The sequence below is a fragment of the Oncorhynchus keta genome, chromosome 37 (genome assembly GCF_023373465.1).
Source record: "Oncorhynchus keta strain PuntledgeMale-10-30-2019 chromosome 37, Oket_V2, whole genome shotgun sequence".
NCBI classification, from domain to species: Eukaryota; Metazoa; Chordata; class Actinopteri; order Salmoniformes; family Salmonidae; genus Oncorhynchus; species Oncorhynchus keta.
This window is the reverse complement of record NC_068457.1, coordinates 4,362,767-4,382,941: the sequence shown is the minus strand read 5'-3', so window position 1 is coordinate 4,382,941 and position 20,175 is coordinate 4,362,767. Positions and strand designations below refer to the sequence as shown.

Genomic DNA, 20,175 nt, shown 5'->3' with positions numbered 1-20,175 from the left:
GGCTCAAACCAGGGACCCTCTGCACACATCAACAACAGTCACCCACGAAGCATCGTTACCTATCGCTCCACAAAAGCCGTGGCCCTTGCAGAGCAAGGGGAACCACTACTTCAAGGTCTCAGAGCAAGTGATGTCACCGATTGAAACGGCACTAGCGCGCATCACCGCTAACTAGCTAGCCATTTCACATCGGCAACACTCACCCCCCTTTTGACCTCCTCCTTTTTCCGCAGCAACCAGTGATCCGGTTCAACAGCATCAATGTAACAGTATAACTTTGTGAATACATGTTACTTATTTAATGAAGAAAACACTAAACAAACTACAACAACAACAATGACGAAGGTTACAAAATCATAAATATCATTCACTCTCAAATCATGGCATTTTTAAATATCAAACAAACACACCAAACAAAAACATACCCTCAGGGGAGCATCTTCCCTCCCCGTCATCCTACAAACTACATTTCCCTATCTCCCCGTCCCTAATCTATCCCCTAAAAAATCTAAATGAACCTCAGCCCTAAACCCCACATCCACCTCTCCCGAGCAGCATGCTGCCCCCACTTCCTCTCATCCCTCTTCATCCTCCCCTTCAAATCCCCTTCCACCCTCCTCATTATCCCTTGCACCCCCCAATCTCTCTCTGTCTTGACCATGTTCTGCCTGGCTTCCCACAGCCCCCTTTTAAAGAGGCTCATGAGAAGCCAAAGAAGAAACCTGTCCCTATCCGTCCCCCGAGCTCTCCCTAAACCTCTCTCTAATCTTGCCCACGTTAACACAAAATCCCCTCCTACCCTACCTAACAACACCCGTGCCCTAGCCCAAACTACTCCGGCAAAGGCACAGTCCCAAAAGACATGGCGCACAGTCTCCTCCCTGCCACAAGAGGATCTTGGACAGGTGGGGGATCGCACCAAACTATGCCGGTACATGATGGAACATACCGGCAAGCACTTGTGGAGGCTCAACCAATTCAGGTCCTTGAGCCTGTTGTCCAAACCCCGCACCTGCACTCCCTCCCAGACCACTGCCGAGATTACCACTACAGGCGCCGGACTCCCTGCCTGTCTGACCTCCACGTACAGGTGCCTGTGATCTAAACCTACTCGGGCAACTTCAACCTCGGGGTGCGCACGCAGTGGCACTTTGGCCTTGGCCGCATGGCCAAAGTGCCACGGCAGCTGTTCCGCCGGAGGACCCGTGTTAGACCACACCATTACACTTCTCACCTGTTACGAGAAGAACACCTGCAGGAGGTAACCGGACGGGTGTGTTACCAGCTGAGCAAGTTCCGTCAACAAAAAAAGAAACAAAAATTGCATCCAGTTTGAGGGGGAGATGTGGTACCCCCCTAACTCCCTCCCCGATGGGACAGAGCATGCGTGCCATGGCGACACACTCGTACCTGCCAACCCACATGAACTAAAACACAAGCCTCACTAGAGGCCTCCTCAGACAAGCCGGCAATGGGTAGATGTACGCCAAATACAAAAGAGACGGCAACACATGCACCTTTAGGACCAGGACCTTGCCCATAAAAGACAAAGACCTAGCCCTCCACATCGCTAGCTTCCTCTGTACCACTGCGATACCCATGTTCCAGTTCAGCGTCGCTGAGCCGGAGGTCTCAAAATGGACCCCGAGAATCCTCAGGGCCCCCTCACAGAGAGATAACCCCCCGGGCACATCCGTCTATCCACGCCATCTTCCGAAAAACTTAACGGAAGACTTTGCATGGTTCAGAACCGCTCCAGACGCTCGGGTGAAATCCCCAATGATGGCAAGGGACCTTGTCAAGCACGAGTCCTTGCACAGCAGCAATAATAATAATAATAATAATAAATGCCATTTAGCTGACGCTTTTATCCAAAGCGACTTACAGTCATGTGTGCATACATTCTACGTATGGGTGGTCCCGGGAATCGAACCCACTACCCTGGCGTTACAAGCGCCATGCTCTACCAACTGAGCCACAGAAGGACCACTGTCGTCGGCGTACTGCGTCATCTTAACACACAGCCCACCACTTCCAGGGATCAACAAGCCTTCCACCCCTGTGTCTGCCCCAATGGCAGCCCTCAGAGGCTCCATGTACAGAACGAAGAGGAGAGCCGAGTGGGCACCCCTGCCTGACCCCAGACGAGAGATCAAAAACGTCACCCAAGTGACTATTTACACTAACTCGGCACCCCGCTCCGACATATAATGTACGGATCCATCCTATGAACTTCTCCCCAAATCCTAATCTATCTAACACTCTGAATAGAAAATATCTATTAACGCGATCAAAGGCTTTCGACTGATCTAGCGCTGCTACCATTAAAGGCAGACCTCTATCTTCAACCCAAGCGATGGAGTCCCTGATTAATTGTAGGTTCCATCTAATAGAGCGGCCCTCTACCCCGCACGTCTGATCCTCATGGACGACGTAGGGAAGGGCTGTACGCAACCGGTCTGCTAAAACCTTTGCAAGTAGCTTGTAATCTATGCACAGCATGGTCAACGGCCGCCAGTTGCCAAGGTCTGTTGCTTCCCCCTTATACAGAAGTGACAGCACACCAACAGCCATTGATCCCCCCGGGACCCCCGTCTCAAGTATGGCCTTCAAGACTTCGAGGACCACTGGTCCAAGTATACCCCAAAACTTGAGATAAAACTCAGCCGGCAGCCCATCCATCCGAGTTCGATTAACCTTTGGATACGATCCACCTCCCTCCTTTCCTCCCTTTTTTCCCTCTTGCAATACCCTATTATAAAAGCCCTAATCCTCACCTTAACCAATTCCCACCACTCTAACACCCCCTCGCACATGGACTGGAGGCCTTCAAGCCTCCAAAAGAAACCAAAAAAAGTGTCAACGAAAGCCTGCTCCTCCAGTATATCCCTCCAAATAACCAAATACCGCCCTCCTCTTAACAAAACCCCTTTAACCTGTTACATTTAAACTAACAAAAGGCAAATTAGACCCCATGAAAGAATAAAATAAAAACATCAAAATTTCACTCAAATACTAAACCCAGACAGAAAAAAAAAACAGGAGACTCACCCGATGCTCCCCTGCTCCATGTCTACCGGTGGGAACACCATCCGTACTCCCGACATCCCCCTCTTCTCTTACTCCATCTCACCAACACAGGATGCAGGAATAGTGTTTGGCACCGGGGTGCCCTGCACCCTGGGTCTACCCCCACACTCCTCCCTCTCCCCAGCGCTGTAGCTGGTTTGGAAAAAAATTGGTCCCCAAACAAAAAACTTCCCACCTCCTCCTCTACCCAGTCCTGGGCCTTGTTAGGTGGGTCCCCACCCAACAGAAGTTGAGGGCCTGGGGAAACCACCAGCAACCCAGAGGTTTCTCCCAACCCCATCGCTCTCTTGGTCATCCCCTCCCTCTCACTGTCGGCCAATCGCACCCTCCTCTTCTCTCTCTTCTTTGGTGATGGCGGCAGTGGAGAGATACCCCCCCCCACCAGCTCCTCCACCATACCCCTCATCTCTTCCACCAGGGCACTTTACCCCCACTCCACTTGCTCTTCCACCGTCTCCTTCTCCACCACCCCTCCCTCGCTTTCTTCTCTCTCATGCTCCTCCACTCACTTGCCTTCTTCTGCCACTTTTCCTGGTTCTCCTACTCCCGTGCCTTCCGTTTCCTTCTCTCTTCCATCCACCGCTTCTTGCTCCTCCTCCTTCCCTGCGGCCTTCCCCTCTGGGCCTGTACTTTGGTCATGAGGCGTGCTTCCTTCCCCTCCTCTTCTTCCGCCATCCCCCGCTCCTGCTCCCCCCCCAGCCGCAGACGCATATGACCTCTGACGAGCCGGGCACCCCCGCCACAGGTGTGCTGACGAATCCCTCGCCTCGTGCTCCCCAGATCCACAAAATATGCATTTTCTTGTGCTGCACGAGGCGAAGATGTGGCCCTAGGCACCTGCAAAATGGGGGCTGATGTGCATAAAACAACGTCCCCCTGTCAGCCCCCAGGGAGAACATAATAAAGGGAGAAGGTAGCCACCATGTCCCTTTGGGTCCTCCCTGAGGAGCGCCTGGAAGCCTCTCCTCCCATTCCAAAATCCAAGGGAGTCTTTGAGGTGCCTTGCTGAGGAGACGTTATCCATGTATCTCCCCAGAAAGGCCCTCACATCTCCGTCCTTAACGTATGGGTTGTAAACGTTGACAGTTACAACCCTAAAGTTGTTCCTCGCCAGGCTTGTTATTTCATAGTGGCACATCGGCCTCTCACCTCCCACTGCTCTTTCCCTTCTCAGGATATCATCGTGTTTCTCCTCTGTATATAGTGCCACGTCGTATGCTCCCTCCAACGAGTGGCCTTGGAAGCAAAACACGTCCTTCACCGTCAGCTTTAGATCGTGTTGGCCAGCCCAATCCCAGGGACCAACCGTGTTGATGGATTTTGCACATCTCCGCAAGGAGAATGGCGCACCCGGCTCACGTTCTCTTCAAAAACAAGGAAAAAAGAAAATCCAAAGTGACCGAGAAACTGAAGCTAAATATATAGTGCAGACACAGGCAACTAACACATAGACAATAACACACAAATTACCCAAAGAATATGGCTGCCTAATTATGGTTCCCAATCAGAGACAACGATAAACAGCTGACTCTGATTGAGAACCAATCTAGGCAACCATAGACATACAAAACACGTAGATAGTAAACAACCCCATAAACATACAAAACCCTTAGACAGTACAAAAACACATACATCACCCATGTCACACCCTGACCTAACCAAAATAATAAAGAAAACAAAGAATACTAAGGTCATGGCCTGACAATAAAGCAAAGCAGTGCGACAAAAACAACAACACAGAGTTACACATGAACAAACATTCAGTCAATAACACAATAAAAGATCGAGAATATATTTTTATGTTTAGGAATATGTTGAAACACGATCAATCCACTATTAATGTAGATATTATTGACATTTTATTAAATCAAACGTTTTACCATTGGAACACTTGATGTAATTAAATCAAACATTTTCCCATTGGAACACTTGATGTAATTAAGTCATTCTTATTTTCAGATATAAAGACTACGCTGTATCAACAAAAAACAGATTGCAACTTGCAAAACATCTGGGAAGAAAATTACAGACGGAGGCGCAACAACTTCCAACTTTGTTCGACATTTGAAGCTGCACCAAGAACGGTAAGTCGTGGCTAATATATATATATATTTAGCTAGTATAGCATGTAGGCTAACGTAACATTAAATCGATGTGGATGCGTGCTCATAGTGTTTCAAACCTCACTCGCTCTGAGACTTGGAGTAGTTGTTCCCCTTGCCTTGCAATGGTCGCGGCTTTTGTGGAGCGATGGGTAATGCTGCTTCGAGTGTGGCTGTTGTCGATGTGTTCCTAGCTCGAGCCCAGGTAGGGGCGAGGAGAGGGACGGAAGCTATACTGTTACACTGGCAATACTATAGTGCCTATAAGAACATCCAATAGTCAAAGGTATATGAAATACAAATGGTATAGAGAGAAATAGTCCTATAAATACTATATTAACTACAACCTAAAACCTCTTACCTTGGAATATTGAAGTCTCATGTTAAAAGGAACCACTGACTTTCATATGTTCTCATGTTCTGAGCAAGGAACTTAAACGTTAGATTTTTTTACATGGCACATATTGCACTTTAACTTTCTTCTCCAACACTTTGTTTTTGCATTATTTAAACCAAATTGAACATTTTTCATTATTTATTTGAGGCTAAATGGATTTTTATTGATGTATTATATTAAGTTAAAATAAGTGTTCATTCAGTATTGTTGTAATTGTCATTATTACAAATAAATAAACAAAAATATCGGCCGATTAATCGGTATCTGCGTCTTTGTTCCTCCAATAATCGGTATCGGTGTTGAAAAACCATAATCCCGTCGACCTCTACCAAATAGTTCTATTTTTGTTTCATCCAAAAAGTATGATCTTTGTCCCCATGTGCAGTTGCAAACTGTAGTCTGGCTTTTTTATGCTGGTTTTGGAGCAGTGGCTTCTTCCTTGCTGAGCGGCCTTTCATGTTATGTCGATATAGGACTCGTTTTACTGTGGATATAGATACTTTTGTACCTGTTCCCTCCATCTTCACAAGGTCCTTTGCGGTTGTTCTGGGATTAATTTGCACTTTTCGCACCAAAGTACGTTCATCTCTAGGAGACAGAACGCGTCTCCTTCCTGAACGGTATGACGGCTGCGTGGTCCTGTGGTGTTTATACTTGCGTACTATTGTTTGTACAGATGAACGTGGTACATTCAGGCATTTGGAAATTGCTCCCAAGTATGAACCAGACTGGTGGAGGTGTTATGCAGGTGAGTGAGGACCCAAAAGCGGTTTAACAGAAACAGAGTCTTTTAATGTTCAAACACAGGGAAAACATAAATCCTCTTCAGATGTATCGGTTGACTAGTCCCCTTCTAGCAGTAGAGGAGAATAGCAGGGCTAGCGGCAACTGACTGCAGGTCCCTCCGGGTAGGCGCGGCCGTAGAGGACAGAGGCACCTGATCAAACGCAGCATCTAATGCAGAGGCAGATTACGACAGGACAGAACAAGGGCGAAGCAAACGAGAATCCGACAAAGACAGAAGCAGAAACAGAGAGAGAAATAGAGACCTAATCAGAGGGAAAAGAGGGAACAGGTGTGAGAGAGTAAACGAGGTCGTTAGAGGAGAATGAGGGACAGCTGGGAGAAGGAAAGGGACCATAGAGAAAGAGAGAGATAGAGGGAGAGAAGGTAACCTAAAACGACCAGCAGGGGGAAACGAAGAGAAGAGAAAGAACAGGAACAAGACATAACATGACAATACATGACAGGAGGACTACAAAAAAAATTCTGCGGTCTTGGCTGATTTCTTTTGATTTTCCCATGACGTTAAGCAAAGAGGCACAGAGTTTGAAGGTAGGCCTTGAAATACATCCACAGGTACACCTCCAATTGACTCAAATTATGTAAATTAGCCTATCAGAAGCTTCTAAAGACATGACATAATTTTCTGGAATTTTCCAAGCTGTTTAAAGGCACAGTCAACTTATTGTATGTAAACCTCTGACCCACTGGAATTGTGATACAGTGAATTATAAGTGAAATAATCTGTCTGTAAACAATTGTTGGAAGAATTACCTGTATCATGCACAACGTAGATGTCCTAACCGACCTGCCAAAACTATAGTTTCTTAAAACGACATTTGAGGAGTGGTTGAAAAACTAGTTATAATGACTCCAACCTAAGTGTATGTAAACTTCCGACTTCAACTGTAGGTCTGGTGTTGGCGGTCATTCTACACTCTGTGTTCTACTACCCAGGTCTGGTGTTGGAGATCATTCCACATTCTGTGGATCTCCTGCATGTATTTTCAGACCACTTGAATGAGAGTATCTCATGTCACATGAATCACAGCTATAAGGCTTCTCTCCTGTGTGTGTTCTCTGGTGCTCTTCAAGGCTTTCTCCCTGAGAAAAGTTTTTCCCACATTGCTCACAATTATATGACCGCTCTCCTGTGTGTGTTCTCTGTTGTGATACCAGGTTGCTTGGCTGAGTAAAACTCTTTCCACACTGATCACAGCTATAAGGCATCTCTCTTGTGTGTGTTCACTTGGCTGAGTAAAACTCTTTCCACACTGATCACAGCTATAAGGCATCTCTCTTGTGTGTGTTCACTGGTGTATCTTCAGATGGCAGGATGTATAAAAAATAATAATTAAAAAATTAAACAACTTTTCACATTGATCACAGCTATAGGGTTTCTCTCCTGTGTGTGTTCTCTGGTGTGATGTCAGGCTGGTTGACTGAGAAAAACTCTTCCCATGTTGAGTACAGCTAAAAGGTTTCTCTCCTGTGTGGATTCTCTGATCAATTTTAATGTCCGATGAGGAGGTGAATCTCTTCCCACAGTCAGAGCAGCAGTGAGTTCTCTTCCTTGTGGGTCTCTGCTGGTGTTTTTTGAGGAGTTATAATGTGGAGAGACTCTTCTCTGCCTCGTCAGCATCATGAGGTTGTTGAGGCTCCCCAGAAGATCCACGATAGCCCCGTCTCTCTCCTGTGTGAACGACAAAGTCAGACAGATGGTTACAGGCCCACAACAGCGGAAATCCACTGTAAAAGGTGATGCCAACAGCATAGCCATGATGTTGTACAACAATTGATATCTGTAACGAAAGTTACAATTATTTGACAATTTTCTTAAAATGGGCATGAAGTCATATTTCGTCTTGTTTTCACATTAGCCGTAAAATCGATGATTGTATGCTAGAAATAAGTTATTAAAGTTGTTGAAACCCTAAGCAGTGTGTCAGACAACTTTTGGTTTCCAATATAGGCCCCTTTCTGTGTTTAATAAAATTGCAGTACGAGGGAGATGCACACAATCTGGTTGCAGAAACACCTCCCTGCTAATGAGGAAACTGCTAGTTATGGATGTAGTAAATCTGCCTGGAGCAAAAATGGTGAGCAAAGACTTGAGTTTTTCACAATGTATTCTGAATGTGGATGGGGGAAAACTCAGGGGAGTAACCTCCATTTCCAGGTTGCTTATGAGTGCATTTCACAATACTTTGGATTATAATTGTAACGCTTGTTTGAATGTCCTGGTTAATATAATGTTTGTGTCATCGCAAATCAACCGCTTTGTACTTAAAAAACACTTCAACCAGTAAAATGCTCTTTGGCATTTTCATCAGCCTGACAATGAGGGTTTGTACACTGTTTGCCAAATTGGCCCATAACTTCACCTAACAACATAGACCTAGGATTATAAATCATTTAACATTTCAGGTGAAACATGGAAACTAAAATGTCTGACACTTCATAACCAGATAATTTTGTGAATAATCCCACTAGGCTACTCTGTAATGTGTAATCTGTAATGTGTAATCATTCTAAATGTCCTGAATAAAGGAAAATAACTCTGTGTGTTGTTCAATAGCCTATTCATCAAGGAACAGTTCTCTACACATTATGAGCTAAGTATCTCCATTTCCAAACAGACTAACGAGGCCCTACAGTAAATCAAGAAGACAATAACACATTATAAACATTAATTTGTTAGGGATGTTGGATCCAACGTGGAGCACAGCATAACTGTCTTAACCAGAGTAATGAATGAAGAAGCACTTTAGTTGTTGTTGCATGTCCTGATGTTTGTCATTTTACTGTCATCCAGAAAATTATTTCCTGAATCAGCTGATGATCTTCGGCGATGTCATTTACAAAATAGCCTCCAATACCCTACTCAATAAATTGGATGCAGTCTATCACAGTGCCATCCGTATTGTCACCAAAGCCCCATATACTACCCACCACTGTGACCGCTCTCGTTTGCTGGCCCTCGTTTCATACTCGTCGCCAAACCCACTGGCTCCAGGTCATCTACAAGACCCTGCTAGGTAAAGTCCCCGCTTATCTCAGCTAATTGGTCACCATAGCAGCACCCACCTGTAGCACGCGCTCCAGCAGGTATATCTCTCTGGTAACCCTCAAAACAAATTCTTCCTTTGGCCGCCTCTCCTTCCAGTTCTCTGCTGCCAATGACTGGAACAAACTACAAAAATCTCTGAAACTGGAAACACTTATCTCCCTCACTAGCTTTAAGCACCAGCTGTCAGAGCAGCTCACAGATTACCACACCTGTACATAGCCCATCTATAATTTAACCCAAACAACTACCTCTCCCCTACTGTATTCATTTATTCTTCTCCTTTGCACCTCATTATTTATATCTCTAATTTGCACATTCTTCCACTGCAAATCAACCATTCCAGTGTTTTACTTGTTATATTGTATTTACTTCGCCACCATGGCCTTTTCTTGCCTTTACCTCCCTTATCTCACCACCCTTGCTCACATTGTATATAGACTTATTTTTCTACTGTATTATTGACTGTATGTATGCAACGAAAAATCCACATCTCAGACCGTTTAATTATGGCTGCAATCCCCATACAGGGACCAACATCAGGGGAAATTAAAAATACAACTTCGTAACATTAAACATTCTTGAAAATGCAAGTGTGTTACACCCTTCAAAAGATTAGAATCTTGGTAATCAAACTACGTTTTCCAATTTAAAATAGCTATTACAGAGAACAAATCCCATGCTTTTGTTTGAGAAGAGCAATCAAGAACAGAAACATTTTCCGCCATGACAGTTTTTACACATTCACATCTGAAGGTAAAATTATGACTTACATTCTGATATCTTGCCCTTATTTTTCTTCCTGAGTGACCCATTGATCAAATGAAGTGTCGTTTTCTTTGAGATCCATTTTTATAGCCTAAATCAAAACATTTTGTAAACTGTTTGTGCGTGAATTCCATCTCTATCAGTTTTTTACGGAGCATTTCGGCGTGATTTTCCCCTGTAAACAATCGTTTATCTAGTCATGGTGGGTTTCAGTGCATTCCTCTGGATGTTTGCAACACAGCCAAATAATTTGTTTTTTTTTTGCCGGTAGTATTGACCGAAGTGAGCTGATTTGAAGACAACGATAAATGACTACCTTACGCACCAATCATTTTAGGGAAGCTTCATTGATTGACTATATTTCTGCCCACTGACCACTGATCTTCTAGCTGGGAAGATAGCCAATGAGCTGAGGTAAACGCCAGTATGTAATGGTTTGGGGTTGGACCACAATTCCTTGGTTGTAATCGCACGCGCAGGGAACTCCATTCTCGCCTTGACGATCAGAGGAGTTACTGTAAGGCTTTTTACAAGCAGCTGTATTTCGGAAAGTTGTAGTTTCAACGATTTCATTGAAGATATCATGGCGAATAAATCATGTAAAGCGAAGTCAAACTCTAAAGTTAAAAAGTGAAAGTGAGACAGATTTTTTGTTTGAGGAATCTTGGAGTGTTATGATTCAAACGAACTGAGGAGCTGTTTCTGCAAGGACAGGACATACTTCTGGACGGGTAAGTGCTAATGCCGTTTTCTGAAATATAAAAATATATATATTATATATTTTAAAAAAAACATTTGATTTTTTTTGCAATGAAATGTATGGTTTGGGTGTGTATGTATGTATGTATGTATGTATGTATGTATGTATGTGTGTATATATATATATATATATATATATATATATACATATACATATACATATACACACACACACACACACACACACACACACACACACACACACACACACACACACAACAATGGCCGGAGTTGAATAGAACAGCACTTCACCTTAGGGACTGTTCCCTCTGCTCTATACAATACATATCTGTTTATTTTATGTGATGATAAAAGGCTCATACAATACAAATCTTTTTTAAACGTTTTCTTTCACAGTGATAGCGACTCTGACTAGGAGCCCCCGGTGCCAAGCTGCCCGCTCTACCTGTGCCCCCAGTGGTGTTCATATGCCACAGTTCATTACTGCAGGCATGACTGTGTCTCAGGGCCAAAAGGGCACAGCATGGAGGCGTCGTTGTGTTCTGTGTCGCATGAAATGCACCACTTGTTCAGTTTGCCTCTGCTTTACATCAGAAAGAGACTGCTATGGGACATGGCACAGGCAGCAAAATACTGTGACGAGGATTTCCAAGGGGTGTACTGTTTTAAAAAAAAAACATTTTGTGTGTGTGTGTGTGTGTGTGTGTGTTAGAATTGCTTTTTGATGTGTTCTATATAGTTATAGGTCATTTCACCAATTCGGCCACTCGGTACATTTGGGCAACTTGTGTGGGACACCTGGGTGACTTCATGCTAAATGTCATGTAGCTCACCCATTCCTGAAGTTATCAGTCTGAAACGTTGCACACCTACAGTTCCCCTCTTGTGTTATCCATCAAAATGATCTCCAGCATCCTATCTGACTGTGTGGCTATTCTAGTACATGTGAAAGATGATACTACAACAATAAAAAACAGAAAACGTATGCTCTTTCTTTCTCTTTTCTTCCACCAGATCTATTGTGTTATATTCTCCTACATTTAATTAACATTTACACAAACTTCAGTGTTTCCACTTGCCTCTGGGGTTTCCTTGCCTCTGGGGCTGAGCTACAGGCAGTTAGATTTGGGCATGTCTTCAGGCGGATTTTGAGAACAAAGGGATGCAGCCATAACAAGTTTAAAAAGAAAGAAAAGATTAAGATGGGAAAAATAACACAGACATTGGGCAGAGGAAGATTGGAAAAATTGGACAGATTAATCTAAGTTTCAGGGGTTCGAATCACAAACAAGAACATTCGTGAGATCCAGAAAAAATGAAAAGATGATGGAGGAGTGCTTGACGCCTTCTGTCAAGCATGGTGGCTGGCAATGTGCTGGTCTGGGGTGCTTTGGTGGTGGTACAGTGAGAGATTTATACAGGGTAGAAGGGATCTTGAAGAAGGAAAGCTATCACTCCATTTTGCAAAGCCATGCCATACCCTGTGGACGGCGCTTAATGGGAGCCAATTTCCTCCTACAACAGGACAATGACCCAAAGCACAGCTCCAAACTATTTAGGGAAGAAACAGTCAGCTGGTATTCTGTCTATAATGGAGCGGTCAGCACTGTCACCGGACCTCAACCCTATTGAGCTGTTGTGGCAGCAGCTTGACCGTATGATACGTAAGAAGTGCCCATCAAGCCAATCCAATTTGTGGGAGGTGCATCAGGAAGCATGGGGTGAAATCTCTTTAGATTACCTCAACAACTTGACAACTACAATGCCAAAGGTCTGCAAGGCTGTAATTGCTTTAAATGGAGGATGTATGCACACACTATGTAGTGTGTGCAAATGTAGAAGATTAGGGAGGTAAAGGCAATAAATCGGCCCTAGAGGCGAAAATAATTACAACTTAGCATTAATACAAGAGTGATAGATGTGCAAGTAGAGATAATGGGGTGCATAAGAGCAAGAAGGTAAGTAATAACATGGGGATGAGGTAGTCGGGTGCTATTTACAGATTGGTTGTGTACAGGTACAGGGGTTCATCACGTAAGCAAACGGGAATATGTTCCATCATCTATTTTCATTTACATTAGTGCAAATTGTCCACTGATATTGGTGTAATTTCTCACCGCTTTTGGCTGTATGAAAGTTAATTTCCCCTCAGGCACACACATTTGTTCTTTGATATTATTTTTAAATTTTAATTTTACCTTTATTTAACTAGGCAAGTCAGTAAAGAACAAATTCATATTTTCAATGACGGCCTAGGAACAGTGGATTAACTGCCTGTTCAGGGGCAGAACAAAATATTTGTACCTTGTCAGCTCGGGGGTTTGAACTTGCAACCTTCCGGTTTCTAGTCCAACGCTCTAACCACTAGGAGGTTGTTTGTGTCAAATGTACTTTTCCCCACTCATTCACCCCATCTTTTTACATTGCTTATGAATATTCGGTGGCCTGACACAAATTCCGAACACAATGCCCATCCTGGAAGATCTGAACCTAATGCAGCTTGGAGTGATCAGATGACAGAAGTCACATTTAGGTGCCAGGGGTAACTGAGGCCATAGATGCTCCATATCCATGACTTTGAATGTTTTATATAATATGACTAAATGTTTTTCTGTGTTGCAGGGGCAGTCAAGAAATGGAACAGCAAGGCCACAGAACATGACATAAGCAGAGCTGTGGGAGACCACCTCAAGCCCCTGGTAGAGCCGGGGGTGGTGTTTACCACTCCACCACGCTTGAAAAGTGGGATTGATCTGCTTGTTCCATTTGTTTGTTTCAATGTTCAGAAGTTGAATCCTTTGACATGGGATTGACACTGATTTTCATACTAAGAGGGACCAGGAGTCTGTTGATTGGTCAGTCATTGGGTTCATTTGTTGAAATCAAATCAAGGTTTATTTATACAGCACATGTCAGACATGGATGCAACACAATGGCTTCACAGGAAAAAACTATGAAAATAAACAGAAATATCTGTATACAAACATAACAGGATAAAATAACAAGATTAACAACTGAAAGACTAATGAACATTCTAAGGAAATGCCATTGATTAAAATACTAATTGGATGCAATATCCAACCCAAAATATAAGCTTGTTTTTTAGGAGGGGTTCTGAAAGACACTATGGGGGTGTCCACTGAAAGTTGACTAGTAACAACAACTGGGGCATAAAAGGCACCCACCATGAGACCCACTAAATCTGCCAAAGAAGAGGAAAACAAAACAAAAAACAAAACTTAAAGACAGGAAGCAAACCAAAATGGTGGTTAAAATAATTTATTTACAATCAATACCATTCACACTTTACAAAATCATATCTCTCATTCATTCTTAATTAATTCTATTTACAAAAATATCAAACAAAAACAAACCTCAGGGGAGCATCGTCCCTCCCCGTCATACCTAACCAATACCTAACCCTTTCCCTATCTCCCCTTCCCTAATCTATCCCCTTACCAAACTCACTCTAACACTCCCAGCCCTAAACCCCCTTTCCACCTCTCCCGTGCCGCATGCTTCCCCCACTTCCTCTCCTCCCTCTTCATCCTCCCCCTCAAATCACCTTCCACCCTTCTCACTATCCCTTCCACCCCCCAATCTCTCCCTGTCTTGACTAAATTCTTCCTGGCTTCCCACAGTCCCTTTTTAAAGAGACTCATGAGAAGCCAGAGCAGAAACCTGTCCCTATCCGTTCCCTTTGCTCTCCCTACGCCTCTCTCTAGCCTAGCCCATGTCAAAACAAAATCACTCCTAACCACACCTAGCATCACCCGTGCCCTAGCCCAGACTAGTCCGGCAAAGGCACAGTCCCAGAAGGCATGGCGCACAGTCTCCTCCCTGCCACAAGAGGATCTTGGACAGGTGGGGGATTGCACCAAACTATACCGGTACAAGATGGAAAGTACCGGCAAACGCTTATGAAGGCTCAACCAATTCAGGTCCTTGAGCCCGTTGTCCAGGCCCCGCGCCTGCACACCCTCCCAGACCACTGACGAGATGCCCGCTACGGGCGCAGGACTCTCTGCCTGCCTGACCTCCTCGTACAGGTGCCTGTGGTCTAAACCTACTCGGGCAACTTCAACCTCGGGTGCGCACGCAGCCACTTGGCCGCATGACCAAAGTGCCACGGCAGCTGTTCCGCCCGAGGACCCGCGTTAGACCACACCATTACGCTTCTCGCCTGATACGAGAAGAACACCCGCAGGAGGTAACCGGACGGGTGTATCACTGGCTGAGCAAGCTCCGCTAACAAGAAAGAAACAAAAATTGAGTCCAGCTTGAGGGGGAATGTGGTACCCCCTACCTCCCTCCCCGATGGGACAGACCATGCGTGCCCTGGCGACCCACTCGCACCTGCCACTCCACATAAACTGAAACACAAGCCTCACTAGAGGCCTCCTCAGACAAGCCGGCAATGGGTAGATGTACGCCAAATACAAAAGAGACGGCAACACATCCACCTTTAGGACCAGGACTTTGCCCATAAAAGACAAATACCTAGCCTTCCACATTGCTAGCTTCCTCTGTACCACTGCGATACGCATGTTCCAGTTTAGCGTCGCTGAGCCGGAGGTCTCAAAATGAACCCCGAGAATCCTCAGGGCCCCTTCACAGAGAGAGAACCCCCCAGGCACATCCGTTCTACCGCGCCATCTTCCGAAAAACTTGACGGAAGACTTTGCATGGTTCAGAACTGCTCCCGACGCTCGGGTGAAATCCCCAAAGATGGCAAGGGACCTTGTCAGGCACGAGTCCTTGCACAACAGCAAGGAAGTGTCGTCGGCGTACTGCGTCATCTTAACACGCAGCCCACCACTTCCAGGGATCAACAAGCCTTCCACCCCTGTTTCTGCCCTAATGGCAGCCCCCAGAGGCTCCATGTACAGAACGAAGAGGAGAGGCGAGAGTGGGCACCCCTGCCTGACCCCAGACGAGAGGTCAAAAACGTCACCTAAGTGACTATTTACACTAACTCGCCCCCCCGCTCCGACATATAAAGTATGGATCCATCCTATAAACTTCTCCCCAAATCCTAATCTACCTAACACCCTGAATAGAAAAGATCTATTCACGCGATCAAAAGCTTTCGCCTGATCTAGCGCTGCTACCATTAAAGGCAGCCCTCTATCTTCAACCCAAGCGATGGAATCCCTGATCAACTGTAGGTTCCATCTTATAGAGCGGCCCTCTACCCCGCACGTCTGATCCTCGTGGACGACGTAGGGAAGGGCTGTGCGCAACCGGTCTGCTAAAACCTTTGCAAGAATCTTGTAATCTACGCACAGCATGGTCAATGGCCGCCAGTTGCCAAGGTCAGTTGCTTCCCCCTTCTTATAAAGAAGTGACAGCACACCAACAGCCATTGATCCCCCGGGACCCCGTCTCAAGGATGGCCTTCAAGACTTCGAGAACCACTGGTCCAAGTATACCCCAAAACTTGAGGTAAAACTCAGCCGGCAGCCCATCCATCCCAGGCACCTTCCCTTTTCCCATCCTCCTAAGAGCGCTCTCAACCTCTTCTAGTGAGATCTGGGCCTCCATCACGTCTCTAATGTCCTCTGGCAACCGCCGGGACAAGTGTTCTAAAAACACGTTTCCCTGCTCTACATCTATTTCCCTTTCCTTAAATAAACCTTGGAAATGATCAGTTGTCACCCTGACCATTTCCTCTGGTTTACTTACTATACTACCATTTTCTTCCCTAACTCCATGCATTACCTTCCTACTCTGCCTGGCCCTAACCGACTTAAAGAACATAGCGGAACAAGTCTCATTATGTTCTAGAAAGCCACTATGCGCACGCTCCAGGAAAGCTCGAGCCTTCTGCTCCTGCAGCTCCCTGAGCTGCGCCTTTAGGGCTGCGAATCTCTCCCAGTCAATCGACCCGCCGAGGTTGCCTGCCTCGTACTCGAGTTCAATTAACCTTTGGATACGATCCACCTCCCTCCTTTCCTCCCTTTTTTTCCTTCTACAATATCCTATTATAAAAGCCCTTATCCTCCCCTTAACTAAATCCCACCACTCTAACACCCCTCGCACATGGACCGGAGGCCGTCAAGCCTCCGAAAGAAACAAAAAATGCCTCAACGAAAGCTTGCTCCTCCAGTATATCCCGATCTAACTTCCAGTACCCCCTACCGAAGAGGCAGACTGGCAACCCCACCTGCAGGAACACCCCGTTGTGATCCGTGAAGAAAACAGGCAACAGCCGCCCAGACAACTGACCCAAAGACCTGGATACAAAAATGTAGTCGAGCCTCCGCGCAACCCCCCTGGAGTTGCGCCATGTAGGACCGACCATTGCCGGAGTAGTGTGCAGGCCACCATCAACCAGACCATGGCAAGCCATTAGCCCAGAGATGGCACCTGCACTGCTATCACCGCCTACCCCTAAATCTATATTAAAGTCTCCTCCTATCACCAAGTTCCTGTTTGTAACACACAGGGGCGCCAGACAGTCCACCATCTCCCTCCTGTCTGCCGCCACCTGTGGCCCATACACCCCAATTAACCTATATCTAGCTTCTCTAAACTTAACATCTATCCCCAAAACTCTACCCTGCATTATTACAAAAGTGTTCTCTATTTTAACCTCTCTATGCCCACACAAAATCCCTACTCCTGTTGAGTGCACCCCTCCTATGCCCCAAAAAGATTCCCCCTTATCCCACTCCCTCTTAAATCTACACACATCCCCACCATCCCTCAGGTGAACCTCCTGTAAAAAACAGAAATCAAACCCCACACCCTCTAAATAACAAAAAACCGCCCTCCTTTTAACATTATTCCTTAACCCCTAACATTTAGACTAAAAAAAAGAAACCGAACTATTCATTTAATTATTAACAACAAATAAAACCCCCAAAAACCAAAAAAAACAGGAGACTCACCCGATGCTCCCTGGTCCATCTCCACCGGCGGGGACGTCCTCTCATCTCCTGACGCCCCCCGTCCTCCATCCCAACCCATGACCCAGGCAGTGTGTTGGGTCCTCCCTCCCCACCCACCACCCCCTCCCTGTTTGCCTCGGGGCTGCATGTAGGGGACCCCATCTCCTCAAACAGGAGTTGGGATCCCTCTAGCAAACAGCCCACCGACCCCTCACTGGAGTCATCCACTAAAATGCAAGGGGCTGAGGCAAACCGGGAGGACAAATTACCCTCCCCCCCGCCACTCTCTTAGCCCCCCTCCACACCCCCTCCCTCTCACAACCTGCCAAGCTCCCCTCTTCATCCCTTTCTTCTTTGGTGAAGGAGGTAGCGGGGAGACACAACGTCCCATCCCCGCTAAATCCTCCACCAAATCCCTAATTTCAACCTCGAGGAAGCCTGGCAGGCTGTCCCCCACTCCTTTCCCCCATCTCCCCCTCCCACCCCCTCCCCTCCCATCTCCACACCTCCCTCCGTCCCCGTCACTGTCACCACTCCCTCTTCCACTCCTTCTCGCACCACTGTCCCACTCTCCCTCTTCTCCGCTCCTTCCTGTTCTTCCGCCTTCTTTTTCTTCTCTCCTTCTTTTTCCATCTTCACTCCTCTTTCTTTTCGCCTCTTCCTTCTTCCCTTCTTCGTCCTTCTCCGTCCTTTCCCCTGTGCCATCCGTACAATCCGCATGCGTCCTCTCTTTCCTCCCCCCATCCCCCGCTCCTCCCCCAGCTGCAGGCAATCACGCCACAGGTGTGCTCTTGAGCCACACCCGTGGCAAGCCTTGGGCTCGTCACACTCCCTGGCCTCGTGCTCTTCCGACCCACAAAACCGACACCTCTTGGCGCTGCACGTGGCCAGGATATGGCCATAGGCCATACAACGCCTGCAGAACGGGGGCTGACGTGCATAGTAGAGTGTTCCCCTGTCAGCCCCCAGGGAGAACATCGCCGGAGGATGGAGGTAGCCATCCACACTCTTCGGGGACTCCCTGAGTAACGCCTGGAAGCCTCTCTTCCCATTCCAGAAACCCAGGGAGTCCCTGAGGTACCTCGCTGAAGAGACATTGTCCATGTACCTCCCCAGAAAGGCCCTCACTTCTTCGTCCTTCACGTGCGGATTGTACATGGTTACGGTGACCACCCTGAAGTTGTTTCTTGCCAGGCTGGTCACCGTGTAATGACACAGGGGACCTTCTTTCCTTTCCGTCACCGTCTTCATAATCTCATTGTGTTTTTCTTCCAAATATAGGGTTACATCAAACCCCTTCTCCATTGGGTTCCCCTGAAGGCAGAGAACATCTCTAACGTTCAATTTTAGGTGCCCCATTAGGATGTTCCTCCCGAAGGTTTCTCTCCCCCAAGGCTCCATCTCTTTTCCCCGCCAAGAAAAGCGCACCGTGTTGGCCAGTCCAATCCCCGGAACCGACGGTCCAGATGTACTTTGCGCCATCTCCTCACGGGCGATTGGCGCACCCGTCCCACCACCTCAAACTTTTTTACAGGAATCAAATCAAAAAAGAAAATCCAAAAAGGTGGAGCAACTGAAGGTGTTGACTCTCCACATCTATCAAGACAACTTGAGCACTGGGCCAGACACTCTAAAATAGAACCTGGACCAGCTCAGGTGAAACACCGTCCCACTAACGAGATGGACAAGCCAACACAGGTGTAACACATACTGACTAACGAGGTGACACCAATCAGTGCGCCCTACATGCTAACGAGCTATACGTGCTAAAGTAAACCCCTTTGTTAAAACCTTTTTGGGAAAGGGGGCAGTGTTTTCACTTTTGGATGAATAGCGTGCCCAGAGTGAACTGCCTCCTACTCTGTCCCTGATGCTAATATATGCATATTATTATTAGTATTGGATAGAAAACACTCCCAAGTTTCTAAAACTGTTTGAATGATGTCTGTGAATGTAACAGAACTCATATGGCAGGCGAAAACCTGAGAAAAGGAAGTGGGAAATCTGAGGTTTGTAGTTTTCCAAAGCTTGGTCTACCGAATACACAGTGGGATATGGATACAGTTGCACTTCCTAAGGCTTCCACTAGATGTCAACCGTCTTTAGAAACTTGAATGCGGATTCTACTATAAAGGAGGTGCTCATGAGAGCTATTTGAGTCAGTGGTCTGGCAGAGTGCCTTGGTCTCATGACGCGCACTCCCGACAGAGTTAGCTCTCGTTCCATGGCTTTTCTACAGACATAGGAATCCTCCGTTTGGAAGCTTATTGATGATTTATGTTAAAAACATCCTAAAGATTGATTCCATACATCGTTTGATATGTTTCTATGACCTGTAATGGAACTTTTTGAGTT

General features: G+C 46.1%; 1 pseudogene; it reads right to left on the bottom strand.

Moving 5' to 3' along the window:
• Positions 1-6,355: 6,355 nt before the first annotated feature.
• LOC127916596 (zinc finger protein 239-like) lies at positions 6,356-19,071 on the bottom strand (annotated as a pseudogene).
• Positions 19,072-20,175: the final 1,104 nt, after the last annotated feature.